The following is a 21005-nucleotide window of genomic DNA, read 5'->3' on the forward strand; positions in this document are numbered from 1 at the left end:
TTTAAAAGTATAAAATTATTTTACTCCTTTGAAACCCATTCAACAATGATTCATTAAATGTGGGTCTCCTTTGTGCAAGGTATAGGGCTAGAGTCTCTGCAACATGATCCCATGCTTAATCCACAGGATTATTGTACCAGGCAGCCAGTGGACCAAGCACTGACATGCATTAGGTCTCTTCTACTTTCTGTTCTAGAAATATCTCTCCTGGAATCCGTCTCTGGTATTTCCTGAGTTTTCCAAGTTTAGATAATAAATCTTCCATTGCATTAGGATAACTTAATACCTTTATTTGCCTGAATTATATTCTAAAAAGAGTTATATAGTCCTGCTGCCCTCAATGAGGCCACAGTAAGCATATTTCATTAGATTTATACACTTAGATTTTACACTGTACAGTACCAAGAACTTTAAACATTCAGTAATTAACACTATACAATTGGAAACAGAATCTGGGAAGAAATAGTATTTTAAAAATTGTGCAGGATGGATTATTTTGAGCCTCAAACTTTGAGTCAGAAAATCCAAGGTACAGTTTGGTCACGATCCAGTTGACCTATACTTGTTAGTTGTCTACCCCTGAACCCCTCATCTCTGGCCACAGGGTCACATTATACAAAGGGCCACTTCTGTGGTGACCATCAAATGGCTCTGTTTAATGAAAAAATTAAGGGAATGGGTAGATTGGGGCTGAGCAGACAAAACAGTGAATTTAACTACGAGGCTAACTGCTGGTTTCCAGTTCTTAGCACATAGACAGTTAATTAACAGCTTATTTTAAAAAGCAAAACAAGCTTTCTCATAGTTCAGCGGGAGAGCTCTGAAGTAACCAAGGCATATTTCTTCAAGAAGAAAAGTCAAGTTGGCAAACATTCATTTGAACACCTACTGGGTACAGCATATCATACTATGTGGTGAAGGCACAAAAGCAAAAGAGGCCGTGCCACATAGATATTACCAGTGAGGGCAAAATAAGGGACCATGACGGGTGAAGACAGATCAGATAAGTATGGAAGAAGGCTCCTTAGGGGAAGACTTCCTTCAAGGAGAAAGAACTTTCAGACCTGGCTTTGGAGAGAAGTGAGGGTCAAGGAAGGGGCAGCTTGGAGAGAGGATTCCAGCTGCCAGGAAAAACCCTTTGAGACAACAAGTGGGTATATTGGGAAGTGGCCAAAGATGCCAGTGAGATATAAAACAGCTGGTCTGGAGAAGTTCTCTTAGATGGATTCAGTTAGAAAGTGGGACTATGTTGGATTCTCAATTCCGAGAGGAGCGTCAATGGAAGTGGTGTTTGACAAAGCTTCTTTTGCACATTGAGAAATGGTTACAAGGACTCTCGAGGGTCTGGGAGTCAGTGGGGTAGGAGAGTCCAGGAGGCAGGAAAGTCTTCTGGGCATCAGCCCTGGTCTAATTCTGAGATTGGAGCTTTCCTGGAAGAGATGAATGGGAGAGACTTCTGGGTGGAGGAGTCCCCAGTAGTGGTCCTGTTAATATCTTCCTTCACCTCCTCATCTCTACACCCTGAAGCCTGGTCCCATGCAGAATAGACAGAAATAACTAAGGGCTGGTTTTACACATGATTAGAGAGAGGAGATTTGCTGGTGGAGACCAGGAAAGGCTTTGTGAGATAAATCTGGAAAGATGAATTGAATTTTGACAGGTACAGTGATACTTGAGGAGGAGGAGAGAGTGAGAAGGGATATAGATTTGCAAGATAGAGATGATATTTAATCTTGGTTCAAAATGCTATATGGTATGTTATGGCCCTTTATAATTTAATTAAATTTATATTTTATCATTTAAGTTTTTAATTTAATTTTATAATTAGATTATAATTTATATTTCAACTAAAATTAGAGAAAGAAGAATGGAAAGCTAACTTGATAATCTCACCTATTTTATAACAGCTTTATTGAGATGTAACTCATATAACATGAAATTCACTTTAAAGTGTACAGTTCAGTGGTTTTTAGTATATCCAAAGAGTTGTGCAACTGTGCAACTCTCCAATTATAGGACATTTCATTACCCTAAAAAGAAACCCCACACCTATGAGCAATAAACAGAACTATTATATTTTAACTCACAAACAATGAGAGTAGAGGCTTCAGTTGCCAGAAATTCTCTGTCTTCCTTTATCGTTGCTGTTCAGTCACTAAGTTGAGTCCAACTCTGCTTCCCCATTGACTGTAGCACACCAGGCTTCCCTGTCCATCACCAACTCCCAGAGCTTGCTCAAACTCACGTCCTTTGAGTCAGTGATGCCAACCAATCATCTCATCCTCTGTCATCCCCTTCTCCTCCTGCCTTCAGTCTTTCCCAGCAACATGGTTTTTTTCCAGTGAGTCAGTTCTTCACATCAGGTGGCCAAAGGACTGGAGTTTCAGCTTTAGCATCAGTCCTTCCAATGAACACTCAGAACTGATCTCCTTTAGGATGGACTGGTTGGATCTCCTTGCAGTCCGACGGACTCTCAAGACTCTTCTCCAACACCATGGTTCAAAAGCATCAATTCTTCGCTGCTCAGCTTTCTTTATGGTCCAAGTCTCACATCCATACATGACTACTGGAAAAACCATAGCCTTGACTAGATGGACCTTTGTTGGCAAAGTAATGTCTCTGCTTTTTAATATGCTGTCTAGGTTGGTCATAACTTTTCTTCCAAGGAGCAAGTGTCTTTTAATTTCATGGCTGCAGTCACCATCTGCAGTGATTTTGGAACCCCCAAAATAAAGTCTCTCACTGTTTCCCCATCTATTTGCCATGAAGTGATGGGACTGAATGCCATGATCTTCGTTTTCTGAATGTTGAGTTTTAAGCCAGCTTTTTCACTCTCCTCTTTCACTTTCATCAAGAGGCTCTTTAGTTCCTCTTTGCTTTCTGCCATAAGGGTGATGTCATATGCATATCTGAGATTATTAATATTTCTCCATGCAATCTTGATTCCAGCTTGTGCTTCATCCAGCCCAGCATTTCGCATGATGTACTCTGCATAGATGTTAAATAAGCAAGGTGACAATATACAGCCTTGACGTACTCCTTTCCCAATTTGCAACCAGCCTGTTGCTCCATGTCCAGCTCTAACTGTTGCTTCTTGACCTGCAAACATATTTCTCAGGAGGCAGGTCAGGTGTCTGGTATTCCCATGTCCTTAAGAATTTTCCACAGTTGGTTGTGATCCACACAATCAAAGGATTTAGCATAGTCAATGAAGCAGAAGTAGGTGCTTTTCTGGAATTCTCTTGCTTTTTCTATGATCCAACAGATGTTGGCAATTTGATCCCTGGTTCCTCTGCCTTTTCTAAATTGAGCTTGAACATCTGGAAGTTCACAGTTCACATACTGCTGAAGCCTCGCTTGGAGAATTTTGAGCATTACTTTGTTAGCATGTAAGATGAGTACAATTGTGTGGTAGTTTGAACATTCTATTGGCATTGCCTTTCTTTGGGATTGGAATGAAAACTGACCTTTTCCAGTCCCGTGGCCACTGCCTAGTTTTCCAGATTTGTTGGCATACTGAATCCAGCACTTTCACAGCATCATCTTTTAGGATTTGAAATAGCTCATCTGGAATTCCATCACCTCCACTAGCTTTGTTTGTTGTAGTGCTTCCTAAGGCCCACTTGACTTCACACTCCAGGAGCTCTGGCTCTAGGTGATCATGGTTATGTGGGTCGTTAAGATTTTTTGTATAGTTCTGTGTATTCTTGCCACTTCTTCTTGGAGCTTCAGCTTCAGCATCTTTCTTAGATGGATAGAAACTTTGAATGACTCTCCTTAACCTTTGAGTCCCATGTCACTGCTTCTCTAGGGAGAAACATTCTGATGTGAGCAGATTTCAAGCACAGAGAGGAAAGGGCCTGGAACACTGGAGCCTGGAAAGGAGGGGCAGGTGAGAAAGCTCCGTGGACCCTGGGAGAAGGAGAAGGAGAAGCCAACTATGGTTAAAGTTGTGGAGCAGAGAGCAAGGCAGCACTTCCACAGCAGCCCCAGTAATGCAGGGATCTCACAGGACAATCGCACAACTGCTCTTGCCCCGCAGACCTTCCGGGGCTCTCCTGAACAGGAAGTCATTTCCCTATTTCCGTACCTCCATCCTGGAGCAGTTGGGCATGCTCACCTCTTCCTTTCTGCCTCGGTGCCAGGCCTGAGCCAGGAACTGTCTCTGAGTTATCTCCCAGAGGCAGTTAATCCCCACAACAGCCTTATGAAGCTGAGATGGCTATCCCATCTACCCCATTTTAAGATAGACGGCTATCTCAAAAAAGTCTCTTTTTGAGAGATTAACAAACTAAAGCTCATAAAGAAATTTGCTCAGAATCATACACTAGATAAGTGCCAGCACGTATTTCAAACCCAGGACTCCAGCCAGGACTCATTTAGCTTCTGGGTTTTTACTGTCACTACTTCCGTGGGGGTCAACGTCCTTACGCAACCCTCTTGACCCCCCAGGACAGAGAACCAAGGCAAAAGAAAAAGTCTACTACCCAAGCCTGATAAAAGCACTGTGGTGACTAAGGTTAGAAAAATCTCTGAACCCCTCACTAATGCTTTTGAGAGCTATGTGATCTTCCCAGCAGTGTCTTTTCTGTTAGCCCTTTGCACATCTGGCATGCTAGATCCCAGATGTGTGATTTTCATCCCATGTGGTGGGGCCACAGCACTGGGGATCCTGCCGGTTCAGCTGTGCTCAAGAAGGCCTGTTTCTTTGACAGGGCCTGCAGGAGGTGGCTAGTGGTGGTTTTGTAGCCCCTGATTTATTACTGTCTCCAACCAGAGACAAGTGCTACATGATTTTGTACACACACACGTGTGTGCATGCTCATACACCAACCCACACACACTCACACACACACACACACACACACACACACACACACACACACACACACACCTCTCCATCCATTTGGAGAGGAACATGAAGAAGAAAACATTCACAAGGCATCACCATTGATTTCTCTTTTCTCCCAGATCAACTGGTCTGACTTCTCCCTGTTGCCTCCTTTGCCTGTGGTCTGTCAGCTGGAGGTGATGACAAGGAATATTTCAGACTCTTTCCCCATCTGCTCCAAACACCAGGAAGCTGCAGGCCTGCTTCCCTCCAGGCCAGCTTAGAAATCCTGGTGTCAGGATAGAGCAGCCTTCCAAAAGCCAACCACAGAACATTTAATACCTGTGCAAACCCCGCATAGAATTCATATGCCATAGGGTCATGGCTTTATGAGTGTTTCCATGACATGGTATTATTACACCCCAGATCTCTCACCTCATATGTCACTCAAGCATTCTCTGTCAGGAAACCGAGGAATAAACATCCAAAAAGAAGATTAATATTAGAGAGACTCAAAGAGTAAAGTTCACCCAAACCATATGGTGCAGCTCAGAAGGGATGTGTGTCAGCCCTACTCTCTCCCCTCACCCCTGCCTTCCACCTCATCTCCTCTCACACTCCAAACAGGAATCCCTTTACAGCAATGTTGCTTGGTTACTTGTGTCAGAATCAGCGAGGAAACTTGTTAAAAATGCAGATTCCTGGGAATCAGCATTCTGGAGGCATGGCCCAGGAAGCTGTATTTCCCAAGCTTTCTCCCTTTGTGACTCCGCAGACATCTACCCCTGTTTCAGTGTACGTTGTCATAGCATTCAATACTTCCTTGGGCAGCTTTCTAGTCTAAGATAATTGTAATGAAGGGAAAGACCTCTTTCATTGGGCTTTTATTCCTAGGTTTCCTCTTCCTTCTCGAGCCAGAGGGGCTGTCACCTCACTTCCATTGGAGAGCCTCTAGCTTAGACCCTTCTGAGTCCCAGCTCAAGAAAGAGAGAACTGAATTCACTCACAGGACTGGTATAGACAGTCAGGGCACAGCACTGAAGCAAAAAGCTTTGACCATCTGGGGTCTTGCAGAGGCTTGGAGCTGAGTGTCTTTGTTTAATGCCCACCCTCTGGACTTCTTTACTGGCAGATCCTGTATGCATACCCTTAGGTAAGATGTTCCCATTCTCTGTGACCCGTTTCTCCACCTGCAAAAACAAGGATGATGATGATAATGATATTATAAATTTTGTGAAGACTAAATAAAATAATACTTACAAAGCTCTCACGAGAATGTGTGGTATATATTAAGTGCTCTATAAGTATCATCATTGTCGTCATCATTGAGTGTGAAGACAACAAGGAAAAAAATTCTTCAAGCTTTGCCTACTTAGGTTTTCTGCTTGCTATTTTCTGATTCCACAAATTGACAAAAAAGGAAAAGCTTAAGAATAAAAGGTTGTTACATGGGCCATGGGAACCAGTTGTTCTTTTCCAGTGAGTATCAAGTAAAATGAATTAGGCAGCATTCATCACGGGAGGGACTGCCATTAGTGGGGTGACTGGATGTCCCAGCAGTTTGCCCAGAATTGCCTTACTTTGTTCCTGTTGTAACTATTAATACCTTTAAAATGTCCCCGTTTGGATGATAATTGTCAAGTCACCCCAGACATTAGATTTTCAAAAGACATTCCTTGTGGATTGGAAGCATTAAGACAGGTTACTAAGAAAGCTTGTGGAATCTCTTCCTTGGAAATATTTAAAACATGACCATCTGGCTGGGATGATTTAGAATAACTGCAAATAAGTACTCATTTATAAACCCCTAAAATGCTTTGTTTGGTTTGGTTTAACTAAACTGCCTTGCCCTGCCTCCAGGAGGTATGTAGGTAGCAAAATTAATGGAAACAACATTCTTAACTACTCAATTTGCCAAACAAAAATTGCTTTGTGCTGTGGGCTAGTGGATGTGAAGGAGCAACCATTTTGAGTTTAGAGCCAATGACACTCTGCCCCAGATTGTGGAAAAGAAACGCTGTAGGTTTTAACAAATTCTTAGACAACTAAACATTTGAAATAAGAAGGCAGACAACTACTTGGGTAAAAATATTGTAAGGATAATTAACAATGGGCCAGGTACTGTATAGATATTAATACATTTCATGCTCAAACTGCTGCTGCTGCTAAGTTGCTTCAGCTGTGTCCAACTCTGTGCGACCCCACAGAGGCTCCCCCGTCCCTGGGATTCTCCAGGCAAAAAGTACTGGAGTGGGTTGCCATTTCCTTCTCCAATGCATGAAAGTGAAAAGTGAAAGTGAAGTCGCTTAGTCGTGTTCGACTCTGCGACCCCCGTGGACTGCCGCCCACCAGGCTCCTCTGTCCATGGGATTTTCCAGGCAAGAGTACTGCAGTGGGGTGCCATTGCCTTCTCCTTCATGCTCAAAAAACCTATAAATTTAGTCCTTCTATTATGCATAGGACTGGAAAAGGTGAGTTTTCATTCCAATTCCAAAGAAAGGCAATGCAAAAGAATGCTCAAACTACCGCACAGTTGCACTCATCTCACATACTAGTAAAGTAATGCTCAAAATTCTCCAAGCCAGGCTTCAGCAATACGTGAACCATAAACTTCCTGATGTTCAAGCTGGTTTTAGAAAAGGCAGAGGAACCAGAGATCAAATTGCCAACATCCGCTGGATCATGGAAAAAGCAACAGAGTTCCAGAAAAACATCTATTTCTGCTTTATTGACTATGCCAAAGCCTTTGACTGTGTGGATCACAATACACTGTGGAAAATTCTGAAAGAGATGGGAATACCAGACCACCTAACCTGCCTCTTGAGAAATCTGTATGCAGGTCAGGAAGCAACAGTTAGAATTGGACATGGAACAACAGACTGGTTCCAAATAGGAAAAGGAGTACGTCAAGGCTGTATATTGTCACCCTGCTTATTTAACTTCTATGCAGAGTACATCATGAGAAGTGCTGGACTGGAAGAAACACAAGCTGGAATCAAGATTGCTGGGAGAAATATCAATAACCTCAGATATGCAGATGACACCACCCTTATGGCAGAAAGTGAAGAGGAACTAAAAAGCCTCTTGATGAAAGTGAAAAAGGAGAGTGAAAAAGTTGGCTTAAAGCTCAACATTCAGAAAACGAAGATCATGGCATCCAGTCCCATCATTTCATGGGAAATAGATGGGGAAACAGTGGAAACAGTGTCAGACTTTATTTTTTTGGGCTGCAAAATCACTGCAGATGGTGACAGGAAGCCTACCTGAGTCAAGAACCCCTGCTCTTAGCATCTATAGAAAATGCCTTTGATCACTATCACTCCAAACACACAGCCTGAAAACTTGAACTTAGAAAATTACCCTAACCATGTGTGTGTATACACACACATAAAAAAGGTAAGAAGGAAGAACAGCAATAATGTCCATAGTGGTTTATCTGTGGATAGTAGAATGATGGGCAATTTGTTTCTTCTGTATATATTTTCTAAGTTTTGCTTAATGAACATGTATTTTATACAATAGTTTGACAATTTACATGTACAGTTCAGTGATTTTAGCATCATCATAGGATTGCACAACCATCACCACAGCCATTTTAGAACATATTTGTCACCCCAGTTCAGTTCAGTTGCTCAGTTGTGTCCAACTCTTTGCAACCCCATGAACTGTAGCACACCAGGCCTCCCCGTCCATCACCAACTCCCAGAGTCCACCCAAATCCATGTCCAGAGATTAGAATCAAGTAGGGTAAGAGGAGCATTATTATTCTGAATCAGTAGATTCAGTTCAGTTGCTCAGTCATGTCCAATTCTTTGTGACCCCATGGACTGCAGCACGCCAGGCCTCCCTGTCCATCACCAATTCCAGGAGTTTACTCAAACTCATGTCCTTTGAGTTAGTGATGCCATCCAACCATCTCATCCTCTGTTGTCCCCTTCTCCTCTTGCCGTCAATCTTTCCCAGCATCAGGGTCTTTTCAAATGAGTCAGCTGTTCACATCAGGTGGCCAAAGTATTGGAGTTTCAGCTTCAACATCAGTCCTTCCAATGAACACCCAGGACTGATCTCCTTTACAATGCACTGGTCGGATCTCCTTGCAGTCCAAGGGACTCTCAAGAGTCTTCTCCAACACCACAGTTCAAAAACATCAATTCTTCGGAGCTCAGCTTTCTTTATAGTCCAACTCTCACATCCATACATGACCACTGGAAAAACCATAGCCTTGACTAGATGGACCTTTGTTGGCAAAGTAATGTCTCTGCTTTTTAATATGCTCTCTAGGTTGGTCATAACTTTCCTTCCAAGGAGTAAGCATCTTTTAATTTCATTGCTGCAATCACCATCTGCAGTGATTTTGGAGCCCAGAAAAATAAAGTCAGCCACTGTTTCCAGTGTTTCCCCATCTACCTGCCATGAAGTGATAGGACTGGATGCCATGATCTTCATTTTCTTAATGTTGAGCTTTAAGCCAACTTTTTCACTCAGTAGGAAACCTCATAATCATTAGCAGGCACTCCCTATTTGTCTCCCACCCTTCCAGCCCCAAATAACCACTAATCTGCTTTCTATCTCTATTGAAGTGCCTAATATGGACATTTCATACAGATTTAATCATTTAATACATGGCCTTTGATTAATTGCTTCATTCACTTAGCATGATATTTTCAAGATTCATCAATTTGTAACATATAGTTGTACTTTATTTCTTTTTATTGCTAAATAATCATGGATTAAATGGAAGTATCACATTTTATTCTTCTACTCATCAGTTGATGAATGTTTATGTCCTATTTTTGCCTGTTATGAACATTTATTTACAAGTTTTTATATGCACCTATGTTTTTATGTTTCTCTTAGTCATATAGGTGAGAGGGAAACATAAAAACATAGGTGCATATAAAAACTTGTAAATAAACATTCATAACAGGCAAAAATTGGACATAAACATTTATCAACTGATGAGTAGATAAATAAAATGTGATACTTCCATTTAATGCATGATTATTTAGCAATAAAAAGAAATAAAATGGCAATCCACTCCAGTACTATTGCCTGGAGAATCCCATGGACAGAGGAGCCTGGTAGGCTACAGTCCATGGGGTCACAGAGAGTCAGACACGACTGAGTGACTTCACTTTCACTTTCACTTAGGCATATAGGCAGGAATTGGAATCATTGGGCCATATGGTAATTCTCTGTGTAAATTTTTGAGGAACTCATGTAACCTTTTGAAAGCAATATTAAAAAAAAATAAAGCCAGGACCCTCTGAACCACTTATATGATAGTTGGAGCACAGAAGATCATCTTAAAATCAGATGTTCCATGTCAAGCCTCTTATAAAATCAAATAACAAAGAGAAAAATGAATAAAAAATAAACTCATCCTCAACAGAGATTGAAATGTACATCAAATAATTTGTCTCTTCATGTTACAAATATTTTTGTTATCTATTATATACCAGAAACAACCAATGGATTTGAAGTCAAAAGATCTAATCATTGCCTTTCTGGAGGCTCTTGAAAGGTATCTGTGAGACTCCAGTAAGATTGAGTGCTTAGTATACTATAAATGGCTGTTCAGCTGTGAAGGGGTTATAGTAGGAGTGTTCTCAGAAAGGTGAAATTTTCCTGAGGTAGAACAAGAAGATACACTCAGAGAAGAAAAGGCTTGAGAGGCAAAGAGAAGATGGGCCCTACATGGGAATAGGACTAGGCTTTGGCCTCAGGCTGCTCAGGGATTATCAGGAGGCCCCAAAGAAAGGATCCAGGCCCAGGACCACCCATAAAGTGCATCTCAGGGCAGAGACAGGCCTGTGTGGCTTCATCCCTTCCCCTGCCTGCTCTTTATCCCACTAAAAACTGGTTGGGAGAAGAAGGCACACATCACCTCATACTTCAGGAGATTGCAATCTTATTAACAAAGGACTAGCGAGAAGGAAATGGCAACCCACTCCAGTGTTCTTGCTTGGAGAATCCCAGGGTCGGGGGAGCCTGGTGGGCTGCCATCTATGGGGTCACACAGAGTCGGACACGACTGAAGTGACTTAGCAGCAGCAGGGAGAAATAAGCAAGTTGTGACCATCATTCCCAGTTCCTAGGACTGCTGTCTGTCTGGGGGAGAAGATGTTCAAGGAGATTTAGGGGTGCAATCAGTAGTAGTGATAGGTAGAGCTTCCAAGGTGACCTAGGGATTTAGAGAGTAAGAAAAGAGATCATGGATGAAACAGAATCTTTATAGCCCCAGCTCTGCACTCTTTTCAAAACCTTCCAGTAGTCTGTACTACCTATAAAACAAAATAAGTCCTTAGTGGCACCATGACCCTTCAAGATCTGACCCCAACTTTATTTTCCAGCCTTATTTCCCCTTGCTCCCCTTTAGTACCCCCAGCCACACTGAAGTATTTACTCTCTCCCAAATAAGGACAGAATCTAGGCTTTGTCTCAAATTATTCTCAAACTTTTCAGGAAATATATAACGCTTTCTCTGAATAGTGATACTCACAGGTTGTCTTTATTTCTTATCAGAGGGTAGGTCTCTCAGGGGCAAAGACTGTCCCTTAATTCACCTGTCCCTGATAAGAGGCTGGCAGGTAATAGCTATTCAGTGAATGTTTGTTGAATCAGTGGATGGATAACAGTGAAAACAGAGATATGGATAAGGGGAGTGAAAAGGGGGTTGGGGACTGGGAGGTTGAACGCGAGCAGATAAATCCCAGTGCAGGCCATGAGAGGAGGCTTCAAGGTGTGAGACATGGAGGTATGCTGAATGTTAGGCACCTGGGAGTGGAGATTGGTGGTGGGGTGCACAACTGGACAGAGGAGAAAGGAAGATTCAGGGCAAGAGCGGGATCTATCCTGGGACTCAGACTTGAGCTAAAGAACCAATTGGCAGAATGGCTTTCATCGCAGGGATGAACTCAGATGCCTACAGAGACTAAACAGGGAACATGGATGAGTAAGGTGAGGGTAACAATGTGAGCCTTCTCTGATGGGCACAGCTACTGCACAGCCACAGAGGGTTCCTCAGGTGAGCCACCATGGATAGATCTTAAAATGCTTTCAAGAGAAATCAGAAATATATATTTTAGTGAAATCTCCCATTTGCAAAATATTAGAAACTGAGTAGGATTCTTCAAAAATTTTTTATTGAAACATATATACAAAAATGTACACATATCTAAGCAAATTTTCAATTAATTTTCACAAACCAAACACATCCATGTAACTAGTAGTACTCTGATCAAGTATCAGAATATTATCAGCAATTCAGGAGCATTATTCAAATGCTCCCTTCCAGTCCTTACTGTCTCAGTAGTAACCACTATATTGACTTCTAATATCACAGAATAATTTTGCCACTTCTATACATTATATAAATGGAATCATGTAGTATTTTATTTTGTGTGTGTCTAGGTCCTTTCATTCAACATTATGTTTGAGGATGTAGTGGTGGATTGCTCCTTCTCAACTGTATAATATTCCACCATGTGAATGTAGCACAATTTACGTCTATTCTATTGCTTTAAGACATTTAGTTTCAGTTTTTTAACTGTTACACATATAGTACTACTAGGAACATCTAGTGGATGTCTTTTGGTGAACATATGTGCACACTTTCTACTGAGTATATATCTAGGAATGAAGCAGCAGTCATAAAATAGGTATGTGCTCAGCTTTAATAGAAACTTCTAGAGTGTACAGATTTACATTCCCACCAGCAATGTATGACTATTCCAGTTTCTCCACAACCTTGTCAACCATGATTTTTATTTTTCATTTTAGCCATTCTCACGGATGTGTAGTGGATTTGACATTATGGTTTTGATGTATATCACCCTGATGAATATTGAAGTTGAAAACCTTTTCCTATATTTGTTCGCCATTTAGCCTATTTTATGAGGTTCAAGTTATTCTCTCATTTTTCTACCTAGTTGTCTGACCTTTGTTTTCTATATTCTGGATGTGAATTCCTTTGAGAGATAAATGTACTCTGTGTATCTTGTCCCACTCAGTCACAAGCCTTTTCACTCCTTGAGTGTACCTTTTGATAAACACAAGCTCTTAACTTTAACACCAATTTGTCAATTTCCTTTTTATGATCTGAATCATTTGTGTCTTGTTTAAGAAATATTTGCAAACTTCACTGTCGCAAATATGTTATCCTATGTTTCCTCTAAAAGCTTTATTGTTTTACCCTTCATATTTAGCTCTGTAATCCATCTGGAATTGTTTTATTGTATGATATAAGGTAGGGTCAGTAAATATTTTTCCAGATGGATGTTGGATTGTCTCAACACCATGTACTGAGAAAAATCATCCTTTCCCCAATACTCTGCAACGTTGCCTTTGTAGTAAATCAGGTTATTATTTACGTGAGGATCTGTTTCTGGACTCTGAATCACCTTTCATTCGTTACTTGGTCTATTCTTGCCCCAAAACCTCAGTGTCTTAATTACTATAACTTTATAGTAAGCCTTCATAGCTAATGGTAAGTCTCTTCCAGCTTTGTTTTTCTTCTTCAAGGTTGCTTTGGATATTTTTGGCCCTTGGCATTTGATCTTTTGCATGTGAACTTTAAAACCAGCTTGTTGCTTTCTTTTTCCAGTAAGCAGCCTGCAATGACCTCTAAAAATGATGTGCTATTCACTTGACCCAGAAAACCCCCACAAAATCATGCAAATCAAGAGGTCTGAGTCTTCATGTTCACTTTAAGAACACTAGTGAAACCACCCAGGCCTTTACGGGTATGCATATCCAAAGAGCCATCAAGCGTCTGAAGGCTGTCACCTAAAGAAACAATGCGCGCCATTCGGTCATTACAGTGATTGAGTTGGTAGGTGAGCACAGGCCAAACACTGGGACTGGATGCAGGATAGGTGGCCCAAAAAGAGTGCTGAATTTATACTGCATGTGTTCAGAAATGCAGAGAGTAATGCTGAACTGAAGGACTTAGCAGTAGATTCTCTGGAGGAGGGAATGGCAACCCACTCCAGTACTCTTGCCTGGAAAATCCCATGGACAGAGGAGCCTCGTGGGCTACCGTCCACAGGGTTACAAAGAGTCAGATACAACTGAAGTGCCTGAGCACACACAGTTGGTTAGCAGTGCGTGTTGGTTTCAGGTGTACAGCAAAGTGGCTCAGTTACACCTGCTGAAGTTTTGATAGAAGTTGCTTTATGACTGTAGTTTACCTTAGGGAGAGTTAGCATTTTTTCATGGTATGTCTTCCATACCATTACTCTGGTAAATCTCTTCATTTATCTAGGTTTCTTAGTTTCTCTCAATAATATTGTATAGTTTTTCAAGGTAGAGGCCATACCCACTTTTCATTAGATATATTCCCACTACTACTACTACTAAGTTGCTTCAGTCGTGTCCGACTCTGTGCGACCCCATAGACGGCAGCCCACAAGGCTCCCCCGTCCCTGGGATTCTCCAGGCAAGAACACTGGAGTGGGTTGCAATTTCCTTCTGCAATGCATGAAAGTGAAAAGTGAGAGGGAAGTCACTCAGTCGTGTCTGACTCTTAGCGACCCCATGGACTGCAGCCTACCAGGCTCCTCCACCCATGGGATTTTCCAGACAAGAGTACTAGAGAGGGTTGCCATTGCCTTCTCCGAGATATATTCCTAGGTATTTGATATTTGTTTATGTTATAGCTTTTATTGTTTTATTTTCTATATAGTTGTTGCTAATATATAGCAATCAAATTGATTTTTATATGTTGGCCTTATATCTAGTGATCTTGCTAAATTCACTTAATTCTAATAGTTTGTAGATTCTTTTGGATTTTCTACATACATAATAATATTATCAGCAAATAATGAGAGTTTTATTTCTCCTTTTCTGATTATTACTCATCTTTGGCCAGGGCCTTCTCTTTGCTGAAGAAATATGCTTATGGCGGTGATCGATAATTGCTATTGAGAGTCTTTGTTCATACCTCCTTTCCGCCAAATTCATATTTCCTTTGCTCTGAGAGTATGTTCCTTCCTCTGTTCTCTGTATCCCAGGGGTCAGTGTAGCTCACAGTAAATCCCTTTAGGTCTAGACTCTTTTAAAAGCTAATAAGCTCACCCTCTGCATTATTATCACCAGTCTCTTTTTAGAGGCACATGTGGTGAAAGTGAGAAGTCAGCATGGTTTATTATTCATGCAGTCTGTTCTGGGTGGGGAGCTAAGTCTCTGGTAGGGACAGTCTCCACTTCTCAGGTGGCCTACCGTGCCCTTAGGTTTCTTAGTGCTAACAAGAATATACTTTCAAGACTTGCTTTATTCTACCTCTAGTGAACCAGCTTAATGCTTTGTAAAGCTGGTAATTATGGTGTACGGTGCTAATGATGGCATACTGTGGTTGTTTCCTGGTTTCATGGATTATGGCCCTTCTTCTTAATGCTGTTTTTCACTCTTTCTGTTTTTGTCAGTGGGTTTTGAAGGAGGGGAATGAAGTTTAAATTCCTTTATTACATCATCTATAACCAGATGTCCCCTTCACTTTTTCCCTGTTCACATTTTTGAAAAATAAAATTTATAGCTTTTTATTATAAACTTTATACAAACTTATTGTAGAAAGTATAGAAAATAAATGGAGATGCACAGAAGAATCGTTAAGAATGGAATAGTAAGGACTTACTTGCCTGAGGACAGAGCAGCAAAGACTTCGGTATAACTACAAGACAAGAGGTGTTAATGGACAAAAGAATCCCTTAGAGAGCCAGACAGTGCCAAAATATACAGCCCTCAAAGGGGAGTTTAGTTAGACAAGTCCACAGGACAAGCTGGGTGTGCAAACATAAACAGCCCTCGAAGGGGTGATCTGGGCAGGCAAACACAGAGGGCCCTGCAGGAAAGGGGAGGTTGCAGAAAAGGCAGAATGTGCAAACAGCAGGGCTCAGAGGGGAGGCATAAAGAGGGTGGAATCCCAGGCGTTCAAGGTGCTGGAAGGCTTATTAAGTTACATTCCATTCCCTGGGGCTAACGCTCACTCCTTCCCAAAGAAGCATTTAATGCACTTTGCTAAATGGCTTAAGGGGGGCATGATGTCCCCAGAGAAGACAGAACTGTTTTTGCTGGGAGGGACCTCAAGAAAGACCTAGGCCAAAACCTTGTAAAGAATGGTCCATGTGCCACTGCTGGCATAAGGAGTTATTTTAATGGTACACAGATTTTTTTTTTTTTACTTTCACAGTTATATGTATTTTAGTTTATGTTAGAAAAAAAATTACAGCTAACACAATGAAACCACAGTTTCACAGATAGCCTTATTTAGGATGAGGCTGAAGTTGCTAGTCATGTTAGGCCTGGGTTGATTGAAAAAAAAAAAAACTGTTAAGCAAATAAAGCACAGGTATTGTGCAAACACTGCAAAAATCAAAACGCTTTGGGAAATACTGAACTAGAGCAACCCGTCATCCAGCTATGAGGAAACTAAGCCAGAGAAGAGAAAGCAGAACCAAGGCAAACACTCCTGTTTCTTAATTCCCAAACCAGTGTGCTTTCTTTTGTAACTGACTAGATTTCCTAGTTAATGCAAGATAAATCAAAATTGGAAGAGTTTCTAGATATTCAACTTAACCCTTCTGTTGATTTAGCCTTGTAATACTTGTTTAGCTATAAACAAACTCTCTGCCTTTGTGTAGTCATTCATTGAAAAAACATTACAAAGCATTGTAGGGAGAAATATAAGCAATACTGAGGTAAGAACATGGAGTTCCTGATCACAAAGAAAGTAATTTTATGGGGCGTTAGATGGTTAAGTGAAAATAAATATTCAGGACACAATAAAATAAATGTAGATACAGCAATACAAGAGTAGAAGGGCAGAGGAAGAGGCAGTCTTTCCAGGTGGAAACTGAGAGACTTCATAAAGTAGGTGCTGCTTAAATTAGGCTTGGGTGAATGAATAGGATTTCAATGGGCAAAAAGGAGGGAGAGGATTTAAATAGATGTTTGTACATCCATTCGTGTTCATAGCCACATTGTTTGCAACAGATAAAATGTGGAGGCAACCCAAGTGTGCACTGACAAATGAATGGATAAACAAAATGTGGTCTATGCATGCTACGGATTATGTCTCAGCCTTCAAAAGGAAGGAAATTCTGACACATACTACATCATTGATGTTGAGGATGTTATTCTACGTGAAATAAGCCAGTCACAAAAAAGACAAACACTGTATTAATCCACTCATGAAGAAGTACTTTAAGAAGTCAGACTCATAGAGGTAGAAAGTAGATGGTGGTTGCCAGGAGCTGGGGTAGGAGGCAAATGGGGAGTTGGGTATAAGGGTATAATATTTCCATTTTACAAAATAAGAAGTATTCTACAGATAGACCATGGTGATGACTGCCCCATTTGAATGTACGTAGTACCACTGAATTATACATTTGAAAGTAGTTAAGATAGTAAGTTTTATGTTATATTACCACAATAAAAAAAAAAAGAATTAGAGGTAAAAAAGGAAGGAAGGAAGAAAATCCCAGACTTAAGTAAACAACAGGAACAAAGATTGAGGGGTGCCTGAGTATATGGTGAGTTTGGGAAATAGTGACTAGTCTGATCATCTGGGGGCCTATGTAGGAGTCAATGTGTAATGTTCTGAGATATAAGAATTGAAGGACAGGATGAGTCTGAGTTTTGGTGGCCAATGGATGCAGTGCCAAGAAATGTGAATTCTACTCTGTAGATGATGAGACAGTGTAAATGAAACTGAGGAGTCACATAGTGACGATCACATGCCTACATCCCTACTTACTGAACACTGAGAGTACCCGAAGTGCTCTTTGGTGTGGATCTTTGGTGAGTTCTGAGGAGGACAGAGCTCTAATGAACAAGGTCATGAAGCCAGATCATATTATAAAGAGAAACAGGGGCTAGAGGACTGATCAGGCAGAGGCACGGTCGGCCATCCACCTGGACAAAAAGAGTTCCAGAGGGATGGAAAAGCAGCTCTTCAGCCAGCACAGGAAGAGCCGCAGAGAAAACACAATAGCAGTCACTGTGAGGACGAGTACATTCTCTTTTCTGTTGTGACAGTAGAGAGGCTTCAGCAGCCTAAGGCCTCGGAAAAGAAGGCAGGCTAATGACTGCGTGTGATCTGAGGATCCAAAAGGGAAGAGGTGAAATCAGGGCTTGTCCAATGGGATGGCAGGGCTTGAACTGGTAGAGAGCAGGCTGATAAGAAAGGTGAGCTGGAATAGACCATGAGAATTCACCCAGCCATTGCCAAATTTGAAGTTTTCTCTGTGTAAAGAGTAGGCTTAGGGGAGAGGTAAGCCCTTTACATCACTTAAGGAAGCATGTCTGGGAATGTAATTGACCCCTGGGGATCCTGGGAGACTGAACACACAGATAAGGGCCACCCAAAGTCACACATGTCAAAAAGAAAGGAATACAGCTTCCAAAACAGGCAGAAAGAACAGATAATGCAAATTGAGATCACTCAGGAAGAATAAGCATCTACCACAATTTGCATAATTAATCATTAATATATGTGTGAACATTGTTCTCTGTTCTCAGTATAACTTTATGGTAAGATTTCTGGTCCTATCTTAAATTCCTAGGAATGACAGGAATATGTTTTCTTGAAGTAGTTCAGATAATCAGCTATCTGTGGAATTCATGTGACAGATGCTTTGAATCATGTATAATGTTAGTAATCTGCAAATAAGTGTGTTTATACATGTCAGATTAACTAAGGAATGGGAATAGTGATGAGGCTAATTGCAAAATATCAAAAATTCTACAAATAAGTGGTATCCTGCTTTTTAATCCAATTTAAATCAAGCAATTTTTATTGTTTTCCTTCTACAGGCAGAGTCATTTAATGTGTCCTTGGAGAAACTAAAAGGAGAATCAGGGGCTTTCCTGATCCGTGGGGGCCTCACAGTCTAGTAGTTGACAGACATCTCTAATCTAGGAAGACTGGAATAAACGTGATAGGGGAAGCTCATCTAGTGCATCTTAAATGTTCAAAGAAGAGAGATCACACTTCTTATATCTCATAAAATCTAGATACTGTCATTTGAGAGATACACCACTATTTTATTCCCCACTCAGAAAAAAAGAATTCTGTTAATTAAATTATGACATGTCATTGATTTTAAGAGGCATTCCTTTTCAGGAGATGTTAAATCACTTTAGAATTGATGAAATGTGGTAATTGAAGAATTTTGACAGTTTGAAATAAGAGAAAAGGCCCACCAAGCAGGGGCTCTTCTGTTTTTTATATACTACATACTTTCTTTGATCATTCGCATGACTTCAATCACTCCCTCTAGGATCGTAACTCACAAATCTTCATTTCCTGCCAGAATTTCTCCCCTTAAATGCATATCCTTATATCTAATTTCATTTCTTTCATTTAGCACTCATGTAGTAGTGCCTATCATGCACCAAGCAGCATTCTAACTGTTTTATATTGTGTCATAAAACCCTCTGAATAAGAATTATTATTATTCCCATTATAGAGATTAAGTAACTTGCCCAAAGTCGTACAGCTAGTAAGTGGCAGAACTAGAAACAAAATGGATCTGGGAAACATTGCAAATCCATAGGATTCAAATCTAAAATGCTTGTCAACTGAGTGGGGATGGATGCTGAGAAAGGGCAGTTTTAAAAAGGCAGTCAGCAGGGAAAATCATGGCTTTAGTCAGTTCAAGCTGCTGTAACAAAATGCCGTACACTAGGTGGCTTAAACAACCTACATTTGTCTCTTAGGGATCCAGAGCCTGAGACGTCCAATACCAAGATGCCAGTAGAGTCAGTCCCTGGTGAGCCCCTTTCTTGGCTTGTACATGGCTGCCCTCTCCCTGTGTTCTCACAGGATGGAGCGAGAACGAGCTCTGCTCGCTCTTCCTCTTCTTTTAAGGACATTAATTTCATCATGGGGCCACACTCTCATGACTTCATCTAAATCTAATTACCTTCCATTGGCCCTATCTCCAAATACCATCACACAGGGGGGTTAGGACTTCAACATATTCATCCGAGTAGGACATAGACATTCAGTTCACAACAATCATCTTTAGGGATAAGGAGGTCAAATAAGAAATTTTCCTTTGGAAGGAAAAGATTTAAACTGGACAAGTCCAGTTCTTAGTGCTATAAGAAATGCAGGTGCAAATATCCTCTACTCAGTTGGAAACACAAGTGTGTAGATTTTGGCAGATATTGGGCTGGGACATTGATTTGGGAGTCAGATGCAGAGCTGAACTCTGGGAACAGATGATATTGCTGGTAGAAACGAGCTAAGGACAACTTGAGGAAACTCTACATCTAAGAGAGATAGAAGAGAGGCTCAGTCTGAAGTAGGAACCATGGAAGATTTCAGAATGCAAAGAAGAGAGTTTGAAGAAGGAGGCATTTGTTGGTCAATGTTAAATTGACAATATTAAATGCAGAGGTGGGGAAGAATGACTCAGCAAAACCCTAATGTTAGGTGATGAGACTCTCACTTGTGATGAGAAAGAACTCTTACATCAGACTGATGAGATGGGAACCAGAGGGTAGGTGATTCTAAAAGAAAGCAGGAGTTGCAGATATTCTTTCAAGAAGTTTGTCTATGTTGTGAGAAAGAGTCACAGTACTATAGTAGGAGTGAGGAAACTTTCTTAAAATGGAATTTTGATGTAGTGAGGGAATTGGCTTAATGGAAATGTCAAGATATAAGATGCAAATAATTAAATGAGTCGACTTATGAAGGAGGCTAGAATAAAGGGGCATCTTAACAAGTAGGAAACTTCATTCTCTGCAGTGGAGAGATAATAATAACAGTATTATTATTTTGAACTTTTGATAAGTATCAAGAATTATTCTAAGTAGTTTATGTGTGTTATCTTATCTAAAATCCTATGGAGTAAACACTATCGTTATCCTCATTTTACAGATGAAAAATTTGAGGCTTAGAGTTTTAAACAACTTTTCTGAGGTCTCAAGTATTATATACAAGGTTTCATTCTAAGTAACTTGATTCTAGAATCTCCAGTCTAGACCAGCACACTGTAAGATAATAAAGATTTTGACATGGCTTTTGAGGGGTTTCCCTGGTAGCTCAGCTGGTAAAGAATCTGTCTGCAATGCAGGAGACCCTGGTTTGATTCCTGGATCTGGAAGGTCTGCTGGAGAAGGGATAGGCTACCCACTCCAGTATTCTTGGGCTTCCCTGGTGGCTCAG

At 40.9% G+C, this 21005-nt stretch overlaps 1 protein-coding gene across 1 annotated transcript in view; it reads left to right on the forward strand.

Annotated features, from left to right (window-relative positions):
* Positions 1–21005, forward strand: part of HPSE2 (heparanase 2 (inactive)) — a 697385-nt gene that overhangs the window by 600650 nt on the left and 75730 nt on the right. The gene's annotated exons all lie outside the window — the stretch shown is intronic.

Source organism: Capra hircus, chromosome 26 (assembly GCF_001704415.2).
Source record: "Capra hircus breed San Clemente chromosome 26, ASM170441v1, whole genome shotgun sequence".
Lineage (NCBI taxonomy): Eukaryota > Metazoa > Chordata > Mammalia > Artiodactyla > Bovidae > Capra > Capra hircus.